Raw genomic sequence first — 13,518 nt, forward strand, 5'->3', positions numbered from 1 at the left:
CCCTGTCCTGTGCTGAGTGCAAGAAGAAGAAGAAGAAAAAAAAAAAACGCTTTGTAAACCAATTTAGTTCCTCCTTCAGACTGATAAAACCCTAACCAGTCTTCTAATCGGTAATTAATTCCTAAGAACAGAATTTTCCATCTTTGGGACTTTTAAAAGTTCCATTTGAACTTCCGTTTTTATTATCATTCAACTGAGAATTTTTTACTTCTCATTAAGACAACTTGCTCTCTATATTATAAAAGTTCTCATTACTGATTATCTGTTTATTGACTGAAATTCACCATCCCTGTGAGTGAAAATTCAGAGCCTGGGCCAGGGCTAATGTAATGAACAATCCAGAATGAATGTGAGACCAAGTGACTGGCCATATGAATGCCTTCCTGAGCACAGCAGTTGAGGCAGCTCAGTGGGACCTACTGATATCTGGATGAGATGTACAGGCCGGTGCAGGACTCAGGAGTGCTCTGAGGCCCGAGGTACCTGACTGCAGAGCTCTCAGCCTGCTCTGGCCGTGAAAATGGAGACCCCCATAGTGGGCAGGGACCCTCACTGCTCAGCCCCTTTGTCTTCTCTTGGAGCATGTTTATTTGTGTTTTGAGTTTTAGTTTTTCATAATTCTGTTGTTAATGGTGCAAAAAAAAAGTGAAAACTTAAATGACCATTTTTTTAAAAATAAAAATTATTATTAAAATGTTTAACACAGCCCCCTGTTTCTGTTAAGGTAATTAAAGAAGGAGTCCGTTAGACTGAGGTGGTTTTTCTGACTTGGTAGTCTTTGTAAGCAAACTGAAACCTCAGCCAGAATCAATGCACTGGAATCTGAGAAAACGAAACTTAAGAACAACCTATCACAGATAGCCAACTAGGCTTTCCCAAATTAGGCAACCACGTAAGCTATAGCCAATCAGATAGTCTCCTTGTTTAGCTTCTGTGTCTTCTCTAAAAAAGCCTCCCCCAGCCCCTGTCGGTGGAGCATAGCCAGCCAACCTTCAGTCTGGTGCTGCCTGATTCCAGTTGATATATGCTCAAACTCTTGAAAATTTTAACGTGCCTCAGTTTATCTTTTAACATTTCTTTTCCCCAATAGTATGTATGTGAGATTTATCCATGTTGTGCCATGCCGCCATAATTTATTGATTCCTAATCGTGTATATTCCATTGAATGAAAATCACAATGTATTTATCCACACCAGTGTTTGCTTATTACAAATAATGGGACTATGCATATTCTTAAGACATGTCTTCTTACGTACCTTTATATACCTTTTTGTGTGTGTGTGTGTGTGCTGTACGAGGGCCTCTCACTGTTGTGGCCTCTCCCGTTGCAGAGCACAGGCTCCGGACGCGCAGTCTCAGCGGCTATGGCTCATGGGCCCAGCCACTCGGCGGCATGTGGGATCTTCCCGGACCGGGTCACGAACCCGTGTCCCCTGCATCGGCAGGCGGACTCTCAACCACTGCGCCACCAGGGAAGCCCTATATGCCTTTTTTTTGGTGTATGGTCGGGCCACTCAAGATGGCTCTCTGTACCTCCCCTGCCCTACCAGTGTCTGTTTCACCTATATCTTACACACGACTGACCTTCCTAAACTGCCCCCGCCCCAGCTGGTGATTGTTCTTATCAAAGGGGCGGTGAGGGGCGTGCCCCTCCGCTGGTTTCCCTGGTAACTAATGAGCCCACCTGACATCAATTCCCCCGTAACTGGTAATCTCCCCTTCCCCCCTGCCCCAGAGCGAAGACAGCCACCATGTTCATTTTCCCCGTCCACCGCACACAGTCGGGTGTCGCTTCAGGACCTCGCTTCAGACGTGTAAGCTCCCCCATCCGTTACACCACTGACGTCTCTGTTGCTGACTCCGGGCTCTTTCTTTGGTCTTGAAGTGGGGCAGGCACAGGCCTTGTAGGTCTGTGGGGTGCAGCCCAACAGTTGGGTAGATAAGCCAGTTTTTTGAAAGTTTATGAGTGTTTCAATTGCTCTAATCCTCACCAGCACTTGGAGTTGTCCTCCCACCGGCCCAGGGGTAGGGCCACCAACCTGAGTCTGCATTTCTCATCCCACTGGCCTTGGTCCCAAGGTGTCATAATTGGGCTGCTTTATTAAATTAGGACACATTCCTCTGGGGCCGAGGCTAACCTTCTCTCCCAGAGGCAGTGCTCCTAGGGCAGCAGAAGAGTCAATAAAAAACTAAAATAATCCGAGAGTAACCCTAAGGTATAAGGAAACTTAAGGCTGAGGGAAAATCCTTAAGGGAGGACAAACTTGGAAGGGCTTCGGGTCTCCTTGGAGACGGTGCGGTTAGCCCAGGGATAGCAGAGACGTTCACTGGGGGCCTTGGGGCCAGGAGGCCTTCTGAGTGCCTGAGCCACGTGGAGGCTTGCACAGGGGCTGCAGCTCAATGTGTGACCCCGGGCTTGGAGAGGAAGTCCGGGCGCCAGCGCTAGAGGAGGACACGCAGGCTGCGCGGGGCTCCCGGCTCTGTATGGAGAGGGCTCTGGAAAAGGTAATCACCAGACCCAGGCTGCACATGCGCAGCCCAGACTGCCTGTCTTCACGCCCACCTTGCCCTCCCCTGGCCCTCACTGGAACTGGCAGGAGGACGCCTTTCTCCTGCAATGTCCTTCCGGCGCCCTCTACTGAGAAAGCTGACCATCGCGCTCACTCTGGAATTCCAGCTCAGTGCATATGCTGAAGGGTGCATTCAGAGCTGGGAGGTGGTAAGTTGATGATTGACACGAACATTATACAAATGCATGACATGACCTCATTGAAGCGGCTGGCGGGAAAAGGGGCTGATCTGAATCACTTTAGAAAACAGTGTTTTGCCTGGAAATTGTAAGGCTAAAGATGAAAGGAGCTGTAAAGAGCATACTGTAATTGGTAGATTTGTTTCCCAGAGGGCTGCAATTCCGAAATTGCTTCGCAGGTGTGCTGGGGTAGAACAAAGAAGTAAATGGATGATAGAACGTTGTGTATACCGCAGGAGAGGGAAGTTACAGACACACAAGGAAGGAAGGCTGGAGTGAATCCCGAGGACGGGTTAGACTGGAGACCTCAGTATGCAGCTCAGTACATGCACAGCTGGCTAGAATCAGAAACAATGTGAGTACATCTGTGTACTTTACGTGTATGACTTTTACTTATATTACCTCACTCTGCTGAGACAGCCCAGTAACAAGTATACCCGGTGTTAAGACTTTGATTTCTGACTATCATTGTCCAGTGAAAGGAAGGAAGGCAGGCTTGGTAAAATGGCTGATTCTAGGCCGTGGGTGGGGAACATACAAGATGAGCCTGTAGCATCTTGTGGTGCCAGAAAATACGGAGGTTCTCAAAAAAACAAAAGGATGGGGGCATGCCAAAAGGTTGCGGGAACCAACCTGAAACAGATCCCAACAGCCAAAGCTGTAACCAACATTTCCCTAATGGGCCAGACACAGTGCCAAGGTTTTTAAAAAATATAAATATCGAATCCTTGCTACAACCCTGGGAGATTTTTACTCCCATTTTAGAGATGAGAAAGCTGAGGTTCGAAGAGGTGAATTAGAAATGCCTCTCCTGTAGCCCAGGTGCACTGTTGGAAGCTGAAGGCTGCCGTTCATCTTGTGGCTGGTCTATGTCGTACCCACGTTCCAGGTGCCTGGCCCGTCTGAGGCCATCCCTTCCCAACCTTGGCATCGTTTCTCCCTCGGGCCTTTCCTCCCCCCGCAGCGTGAAAGGGCACTGCTGTGGGTAAGAAAGCAGGCAACCAGGCTGCTTCCTTGTTCCTGCCCAGCCTGAGGGTGGGGATGGGGGTCTGTCAGAGGGGCCACAGGAGGGTGGGCTTTCCCTGCAGAGGAACCCCCCCGAGGTGGAGCACAGCTGCTCCTTGTAGCAGCAGGCTCTCTTCACAGAACCCAAACACCTGTGCTCACTCCTTCTCTCACTTCTAGAGGACAGGCCAGCCCTCTTCCTTGGCTGTGACAGGCCTTAAAAGATTCCGAGGAAGGTTCCCCAGGACATTTTCTCTTCTAAGTTCCTTCCTGAGCCCTTTGCATGGCGGGTGGCAGTTCTGGTTCTATCTCACTGAAGTCCTCCCAGCTTCAATTCAGACCGCTGCCTCAGCCCCAGCCTCCCTGGGGAAGAGAGCCCGGGATGCCTTGGTTCCCACCTAGCCAATGGTAGCGACAATTAATGCACCACGAATGGCCAGCACCACAGCAATGAACCCTGACCCAAAAGCTTGAGGGAGATGATGTCGGAAGAACCACTTCACAGGTGTGACGGCCAACACCCATGGGAGCAAAGGAGCCAGTCGGCATAAGTGGGTTCTCTAAAGAAGGAGGGGCTGGGCACAGGAAGGGTGTGGCTTGAGGGCTTCCTAGGGGGCAGGTACCTCCTGCAGCCTCTTTCCTCTGAGGAGGCCCTCTACTCTCCTTAGGAGCTGCATGGGTCCTCAGAACCCCACCTCACTCCCACCAGCCGCAGCCTGTGACCTTGGCATCCCTGCTTGGTGATTGACATTAAGCAAGTGGGTGGTCCTCCATTGCCGCCAGCAGCTGTCACAGGAGCTGTGGGGACATCCTGCCCTGCAGGGCTCCCTGCTTGCCACCAGTTGTCTTCCTTTGCCCCACACGCCATTCCTGCTCTCTCTTTCTCCCCAGCAGAGAGTTCTACTTCCCGCCCCAGTGGACAGTGTCTTGCAGGCCTCATGGCTGGTCTGGGCCCAGAGCACAACCGGAACCCAGGAGAACAAAGCCTGGAGCCCAGCCAGCAGACCTTGTCGTCACCTTCCAGGCTGCCTGCCTCTGGCTCAGCCAGCTTGCCCCCCTGAGCTTTTTTCTCCCAGCTTCCCTGGTCCCCGATCCAGCTGAGCGCTGGACTGGGGTCTGACTCGATCCAGAATTTAATCCACAGAAGGAAAGGAAGAAGGCTTGCTCCTCCTGGGGCTGGCAGGGGCTTGGGAGAGCAGGAGGCTGGCCAGGGAGGAAGCACGGCCTTGGAGCCGGACCCAGAGGTCGTGGAGACTCTTCCCAGTCTGGAGCTAGCTCAGCAGCCCCCAAGAGCATGGAAGAGTTGGCCTCTCTGCCCCAAGGCGGCAGGTTCTTGCCCTGCTTGACTCGAGGTGGGTGGGGCTGGGGGCGAGAGATGAGACAGATTGTGGAACTCGAGGTATCAGCATTTGCTGGGAACATTCGACTCGATTTTTCATTTGTTTCCTTATTCCCCCTCTGGGCCCCTTTGATGTCCCTGCTTCATCAGCCACAGCTAATTTTGATTTAACAGCAATATGCTGGGGCCCCCAGATTATGAAGTCTCAGTGCCAGTGTGAGAGGGAGGTGAACATTGGCAGGACATTCAGCCCCTTCGTGGCACTACCTTCCCAGCAGAGACACAAAGTTTCCTAGGGGAGTAATGAGCGTGGGGCGGGGTGAGGAGAGCACAGCTCCCAGGGCCTGAGGCTGCCTAGAGGGCGCTTTGGTGTCACCTCGCCCCTGAGCCTTGGTGTCCTCATCTGTGAAATGGGCAGAGTGATGGCAGGACCTACCTCGCAGGGGTGGCTCAGGATCCAATGTGTTGTGCACACACAGCGTCCAAAACAGCACCTGTCCCTGTGCTCAGGTGTTGGGCAGAGTCTGCCAGACATGCTCGTTTCTTTTCCTCTCCCTCCTTCCCTCCTTCTCTGCCTTCCGTCCTTCTGAGCCCAGGCCCAGCTCAAACACCATCCCTCTGTGACTTGGGTAACCACAACTTTCGTCCATTTACAAATACCCATCCCCTTCCTCTCCCCTCCCCTTCCTCTCTTCAGCCACTGTCAAGGGTTGACATTTGAGGGAGGAGGTTGCTTATCAAGGAAAGATTTGCCCTGCAGGTTCCAGAGGGCCTCCCAGCGCAGCATTTTTGACACATCCCCTTTGGGGGATGCAGTCGTTTGCCTTCATGCTGGTGGCGTTTAAAAATAAACGTTTAATTGATGTACAACCTACGTGTAGAAAAGTGCACGGTTAATATACGTACAGCTAGGTGAGTTATCACAAGATGAACACCGTCCTGTAATCACAACCCAAATCAAGAAAAAACCCCACATTACCAGCACCCTGAAGCCCCACTCCTGCCCCACCGATCACTTTCCCACCCCTTCTGCCTAAAGTTTCCACTCTCCTATCTTGTGAGGTCATAGGCTCATCTGACCTGTTCTTGAGCTTTATATAAACACAGTCAGAGCTATGCACAAAGGTAGACACAACTTTGTGTCCGATCTCTTTCACTCAGCATTGTATTTTTGAGATTCAGCCCTGTTATAGTGGGTAGCAGCAATTCTTGTTGCTTTATAATTTATTTTTCCTGTCTACCACTAAGAGACATTTTGAATGTTAGGGGTAATGCTCCTGTGAACATTCCTGTCTGTGCTTTTGGTGCGCGCGTGCACACAGTTCTGTTAGGTGTCCACTTAGGCAGGGCTGCACAGGAGCTGGCTCATCTGGGCTCATGAAAACCAGCTGTTAGATTGCGAGGAGCTTGCAGAATTTTGCCCCACTCTGACCTTTTTCCCTTGCATTCCCGTTATTCTCGATGTTATTTATGTCTATTGTTACCTGTTTGGCAGGAACACTGTGTAACGTGATATTACTCATCTCTTCCCAACTCCAGATTCAGTGATGTCCATCCACGTTGGCAATATGAAATCAGTCACCTTGGAAATTAGCAAATGCTACAAATCAGGGCTTAATAGATTGTTGTTTTTTGTGGATTGTCTAGAGTTAGACTTAAGAAAGTGATAGAGAAAATGTCCACAATGCAGATTAAACTAATAAGTGTGTCATCTCTGTAGCTATAACATCATAAATAGCACAAACAATTGAGAAAATATTTTTCAGTTGTATGGTACTGGAAAACGATTATGTATCTGATTCAGGAAAGACATTGCTCACATCACCGACAAATAAGTGAAGTTCTGACATGCATCTAGTCGTTTCTCTTTCATCTTGCTCTTTAACATGAAAAAATACATCAAGCAACAGTCATGCTGGAATTACACTCCCAGAACCCGTTATTAAGCACTTAGCAGCCCAGCCCTGGTCATGGGGCTTATTGTGCTTTAGCTGATACTGCCAAATGGTTCTCCAAATGGGTTGTACCCATTCATATGTCTGTTTGTGGGGTTTTAAACAAGATTCAGTTGTACTTTGTAGTCCTATCTCAGGACCAGCAGTTTCCTAGAAACTGAGGCCATGGCGGAGCAAACTAGCTGACACAGGCTGGGTGATAATTATCCGCAAAAGATTCCATAAGCAAACGCTAGTTCCGTAGGGCCGCTTGCTGACGTGTGATCTGGGCGGGGAGGGGGGCTGCAGGAAGGAAGAGTTCACGCAGGTGCAGCTACTCGGCTTCCTGGAGGGGCCTGCCCTTTGCTGGCTCTGAGAATTTGAGTGATGAGGGGAGGCACCAGGTATCAGGGCGGGAACAGCCTGTGAGCACTGCAGGGCAAGGAGTATGGCTGGAGTATCTTCCCATAAACAATGGCAGAGGGCACAGAGCTGGGGGCAACTCCACTGGTAGCTGTATCCCTACTGTCTGGGTCTCCTGTCCTTTATGTATCAGCCCCATGGCCCACCTGGAAGGAAGCCTGAACTAGGCTGTCCCTGGGGCAGAAGCCCAGTGTGAGAAAGCTCTTCTCCTTCTCAAGGCTTCTCTCATGGGTTTAATTCTCACATCTTGTGGATCACTGCTCAGCTCTGATCTCAGTAAATTCTTTAGTGCACTGAAATCTGTGGCCAACACAAAGTGGCCCATAAAATGATGAATAAACATTGTCCAAAAATGCACACAAGCCCTTCTGAAGCTTGTGAATGCACCCATTGTTCTCCCTGCAGCCAGGGTAGATGTTTCCTTCTCTTTTGCTCAGGGGTGAGCCAACAATCGATCACGAAGCAGTGGTCAACAATCAGTCACGAAGCACTGTTAGTCATGAAACTCACAGAGGCAGGCTCTGTGCTAGACGTGGACCATACAGAGAAACACTCCAGCCCTTCTGGGTCCCTGTGCAAGGAAGGAACCGACATGCATGGAACAGTGCCGATAAGCTGAAGGCTTGAATGGGAGATTGTCTGCACTCCACTGCTGCAGGCGTGGGTAGGGCAGGGGCAGAAGGGTCAGAGTGGGACTTGAGGGGGCCATTAGGAAGGTTGTCCCAGGCTCCTAACATGTAAGAATGATCCATCAGCATGATACAGAGTGTTTCATGAGGCCTTGGAGTTGGACAGTGTTTTGGGTAATTAGACATCAGCATTATCCCGGGGAGAAAATGGACCCATGGCCCCCAAAATAATTTTAAATAAAGCCCCAGACCTCTGCCTTTGACTTCTGCAGTACCAGTGCATTCTGAGTGGTGGTGAGTCAGGGAGCTTCCTCTCTCACAATCCGTCTGGAGGTCCAGGGGTCTGTCAGTCCGATGGTGTCCAGAATGGAACTTCTGGTCCACCCCCTCCCGATCTGTTCCATCCAGAGTCTTCCAAATCTCAGTTAATGGAAGTCCATCCTTGAGCTTCTCAGGCCAAGCACCTTGGAGTCGTCTTCCACTCCTGACCTTCACACCCCGTATCCCCCGGTAATGTAAGCAAATCCCATGGTGTCCACCTATCAAATGTGCCTAGAATTCAACCTGTCTTTCCACCTCCCCGCTGCTGCACCCCAGGCGAAGCTGTCTCATCTCTGTCCCTGATTATTGCCGAGCCTGCGCAATTGCCTCTCTGCTCCCTCTCAGTCTGTTTTTAGCCCCCACCCCGCAGTGGCTCCTACCTTCCCAGAGTAAAAGAGGGAGTTCCTCCAGTTACCCACAAGGCCCCACAATTCCTCGTCCTTATACTCTCTCTCAGTCACTTGGTTCCAGCAAGGCCACCTTGTGGAGGTTGCTGGAAGATGCCAGAGTGAGGGTGTGTGGGGACTTTCCCTGCCCCTTTCAGAGCTGCCACAGGTGGGAGGCAGACTCCCTCTCCCATTTGTAGGGCACTGAGCACAGGCATGGTCTTCCATGCCTTTTCCTGGACATTCTCATCTCCCATCATGGTAACTGCCTGCTCACTTGTTTGTTGCTGTTGGGGGCAGGGACCAGGTCTGGTTCATTTTGCTGACACAGCTCTTGACAAGTGCCTGGACCAGAATAAATGCTCAATGAGGATGTTTTCAACTGAAAGGAACCCCACTCCTCCCCTAGTGCAAGGAGTCAGGAAGCCAGATTCTACCTAGCCCTCCCTGGGCGAGTCTGGGCAGGCCACATGCCCGCCTCTGGGCTTAGAGACCCTACTTGTAAAATAGCATCAAAGGAAACATTCAACTCTGAGAGTGTCTGATTTTTTTTTGCTCAAGTTATTTCATAGGAACAACCTCAAGCCAGAATATTTCCAAATATCCTGGAAATTGCTCACTTCTCTGACTCTTTCCTCCATTTGCAAATAGTCATCGGGCTCTGCTTCATCTAGCACGTCCCCAGGCTTTGCTACCAGTTCCTCATTCTACGAGTCATCTTCTGCCTTTAAACCCTCATCTTGGCCATCTGGCATCCATGTTGCACCCTGCTGCTGCTTCCTCAACAAGGTGAACCATTCCCGATGACTAGGGAATGATGGGTTCAGAACAAGCTAGTCCTGGACTCACCCCTCAGTCCGTGGCACTCTCTGCGGCCCCTGCAAAGCACATCACCTGTCCTTAGTCACCAACATAATGACCCTCAGCTCTTGAGGAAGTGGCCAAGTGACCACATGGGCTCTGGGAAATCTTTCCTTGTAGCCCAGAGAATTTTGGAGGTAGGAGCAGAGGTAAGACCTAAGAGTCAGGAGGCAGCTGACTGGAAGATGGATTAGAAAATGCCAAGATGAGCCAGTGAGGCTGCTAGGAGGGGCCTTAGAATTAATAAGTGAATTTAATGAGGTTGCCAGATAATAAGGATAATATCCAAAAATAGATTGTATTTGTAATACTAGCAATTATTAGGAAACAAAATAAAAATCAGAAAATGAAAAAAAAAAAGGATGATCTCACTAACATAATGTTCAATGAAAGGAACCAGATACAAGAAAATACATATTGTATGATTCAATTTACATAAAGTTCAAACAGAGGCAAAAGTAAACTATAGTGTTAAAAATTAGAATAGTAGTTAACTTTGGGGACAGAGAGAGGGGTGTTGGTTTGAGTGGAGGTATAAAGAGGCTTCTGAAAATTGGCAGTGTTTTCTTTTTAGACCTGAGTGGTGGTTACGTAAGTGTTCTTTTTGGGATAATTTATTGAGCTGTACACTTACATTTTTACACTTTTCTGTATGACAGTCATTTTTTTAAAAGTTCAAAAAAGACTCCATGGCCAGCTTGAGTAGGTGATCCACAATTTAAGCCAGTTGGCTATAGCCAGATCAGAAGAGCCATGGGATTCAAGAATAGCCCTTTGCAGGACAGTATGGGAGGGGAAGAGGGAGATGTGGGGGAGGAGAGAGCCAGAAGAAAGTGATCTCATTTCACAGAGGGCTTCTGCAAAGAATAATGGGTTCTCATTCTCTCTCTACGTCTCTGTCTCTGTGTGTGTGTCTCCCCCATATCTGAACATTCACACCTGCGTTTCTCAAAATGTTGGCTTGGTTGCTTGTTTTAAAACTACCTAGGTTCTTATTCAAGGTTATGACTTTGTTGTCTTTTGGGAGGAACTCAAGCTCCCCATTTCTGACTCTTTGACCCATTGATTATTTAGAAGTGTGAAGCTTAGTTTCTGAGTGTTCGGAGGTGTTCCTATCTCTGTTCTTGATTTCTAGTTTGATTTAAATGTGATCAAACACATTTTGTACGATTTAAATTCTTCTAAATTTGTTGAAGTTTGTTTTATGTCCCAGGATGTGGTCTATCTTGGTAAATGTTCTGTGGACACTTGAGGACAATGTGTATTCTGCTGTTGTTGGACAGTGTTCCGTAAATGTTGATTAGATCTTCGTTGGTGGTGGTGTTGGAGTGGTCCTTACCCTTGCTGATTTGCTGTCTCCCTGTTCTATCAGTTGTTGAGAGAGGAGTTTGATGCTTCCAACTATAATTATAAATTTATCTATTTCTCCTTTTAGTTCTATCAGCTCTGTTTTTTGATGCGTACCCATTTAGGATGTTATGATCTCTTGGTGTGTTGACTCTTACCATTATGTAATATTCCAAGCTGCCCCTAATAATTTTCTTTCCTCTGAATTTGACTTTATCTGATATTAATACAGCCACTCCTACTTTCTTTTTAATTAACATTTACATGGTATATATATTTCCATTCTTTTACTTTCAACCTAGATATGTTGTTACATATTTTAGTGAGTTTCTTGTAGACAGCCAATGCAGGGTTGTTTTTTTAAAACACTCTGCTAATCCCAGTCTTTTAATTGGAATAGTTAGACTATTTATAGTTGATATAATTATTGATATATTAGGGTTAAATCTGTCATTTTATTTTAATTTTTGTTTGTTTTCCCTATTTTTACATTTTCACTGTTTTCTTTTACCTACTGTCTTGTGGGTTACTTAAACATTTTTTAGAATTCCATTTTGATTTATCTATAGTGTTTTTTGGTTTTTTTTTTTTTGATGTGGACCATTTTTAAACTCTTTATTGAATTTGTTACATCATTGCTTCTGTTTTATGTTTTGGTTTTTTGGCTGCAAGGATGCGTGATCTTAGCTCCCCAACTGGGGATCAAACCCTCATCCCCTGCATTGTAAGGCAAAGTCTTAACCACTGGGCCACCAGAGAAGGCCCTGTCTATAGTGTTTTTGAGTGTCTGTCTTTGTATAATTTACGTAGTGGTTGCTCTAGGTATTACGTCGCACACACAATTTATCACAATATACTGGCCTGTTAGGTTGAATATGGACCCCAGAGGTGTACATGTCCTGATTCCTTGAACCTATAAGTATGTTACCTCACGTGGCAAAAGGGACTTTGCAGATATGATTGAATTACAGATCTTGAGATGGGGAGATTATCCTGGTGGGCCCAATGTAACCACAAGGGTTTTTATAAGAAGGAGGCAGGAGAGTCAGTGTGAGAGACTGAGATATGATGCTGGAAACAGAAGTGGGAGTGAGGTGGGGCCAAGATGCAAGGAATATGGTGGGCCTCTAGAAGATGGAAAAGGCCAGGAAGTGGGCTCCTCTGGAGTCTCCAGAAGGAGCACAGCCTGGTGTTCTTTAGCCCACTGAGGATAACTTGAACCTCTACCTTTACAACTTTAAGATGATTCATTCATATTGTTTACACCACTATATCTATCATCTCCAGGGTTTAAGCTACTTAGCAGGAGGAACAGGGAGAGATGTGTCTACTCAATCTTTGTCCAGCACTGGAAGTTGGGTGTGCTGCTTTGGGGTGCTGGTGGGATTTCAGGATGAGTTGTCTGGTTCACGGCTGAGCGCACCTCCAAGTAGGCATGAGATCTGGGTGGGCAATACAGTTCTGGGGGTTTTCGGCACAGAGTGGGTTTAATCCGAAGGGGGAAGGGGGATGAGATTCCTTAGGGACAGGGTGTAGCGGTGGTGGCGGGGCAAGGGGAGATGACTTGGAACCACTGTTAGCTCTGTGGTTCTGAAAGATTCCCTCGGGGACGGACTGCAGTGGGGGAGCCGAGAGGCAAGGGAGTGGTCAGGAGCCCAGGCAGGAGCCCAGGGCCATCTTGTGACCATGGAAGAGAAAGGAACATGTGGACATAAGGGCAGAATGAAGAAGGACTCGGTACATTTGGGCCCTGGATCACACACAGTGGGTGAAGGAGAAAGGGAATCAGAAAGACACACAAGTATCAACCCGGAGAGACTGAGAACATGGGCCCAGCCCTACCAGACTGGAGTGAAGAGAAGACCACAAGGAAGGGCAGGGGTTCCGGGGTACAAGGAGAAAGGGCAGGAAGGAGAAAGGGCAGGAAGGACAAGCAGAGAAGTCTTGATTGCTGAGTTTCCTTTACAAATGGGGCAACATTGGGCAACACCGCTATTGGTTCAGAGCCCTTGCTCTCCTGTCCCCCAGCCCCCTCCCCTCAGATTCCTCAGAGTCCCCCACAAACACCACAGCTCCAGGGGGTCAGCTCTCTTTTCAACAGGGACAACCAGGGGGCTGAGCTTTAAGAGTCTTTTCCTGAATGGATTTTTGGAAATTAATTCTCGCTGCAGGAAGGTTTTGCTCAGGGTCAAGATTGGCTTGGTGGATCAAGAAAAGGGGCCTCCTGCTACCCCCATACTCCTCCTCTCACTCTCAGTGTGAACACACAGGAGGTTAAGGACGAGTGGACAGGATGCCCGGAGGGAGCCCTGGGCTAGTGCCTGCTGAGCAACCTTGGGAGAGTGTCATTTCTGGGATAAGACACACTTGTAGGATAAATGCCACAGCTCACGGGCAAGCACCTCCTGAAGGGCCCTGGGTCTGTGCTATTTTCACTTCTGGTTGCAGCTGAATAGAAGATGCATAGGAACAGAAGGAGGACCGAGGAGGCTAGAGTCTAGAGCTGGGAGGGAAGGAAGGGAAG

General features: G+C 48.5%; 2 protein-coding genes across 2 annotated transcripts in view; both read left to right on the top strand.

Annotated features, from left to right (window-relative positions):
• LRRC2 (leucine rich repeat containing 2) overlaps nt 1-1,399 on the top strand; it is a 50,554-nt gene extending 49,155 nt beyond the window's left edge. The window contains exon 10 of the transcript XR_009542845.1: nt 1,332-1,399. The gene's annotated coding sequence lies outside the window, so the exon portion shown is untranslated. The remainder of the gene's footprint in view (nt 1-1,331) is intronic.
• A 1,558-nt stretch (nt 1,400-2,957) lies between these two features.
• The window catches only part of LTF (lactotransferrin), a 46,437-nt gene continuing 35,876 nt past the window's right edge, over nt 2,958-13,518 (top strand). The window contains exon 1 of the mRNA XM_060162160.1: nt 2,958-3,104. The gene's annotated coding sequence lies outside the window, so the exon portion shown is untranslated. The remainder of the gene's footprint in view (nt 3,105-13,518) is intronic.

This window comes from Lagenorhynchus albirostris, chromosome 10 (genome assembly GCF_949774975.1).
Source record: "Lagenorhynchus albirostris chromosome 10, mLagAlb1.1, whole genome shotgun sequence".
In the NCBI taxonomy this organism is placed as follows: domain Eukaryota; kingdom Metazoa; phylum Chordata; class Mammalia; order Artiodactyla; family Delphinidae; genus Lagenorhynchus; species Lagenorhynchus albirostris.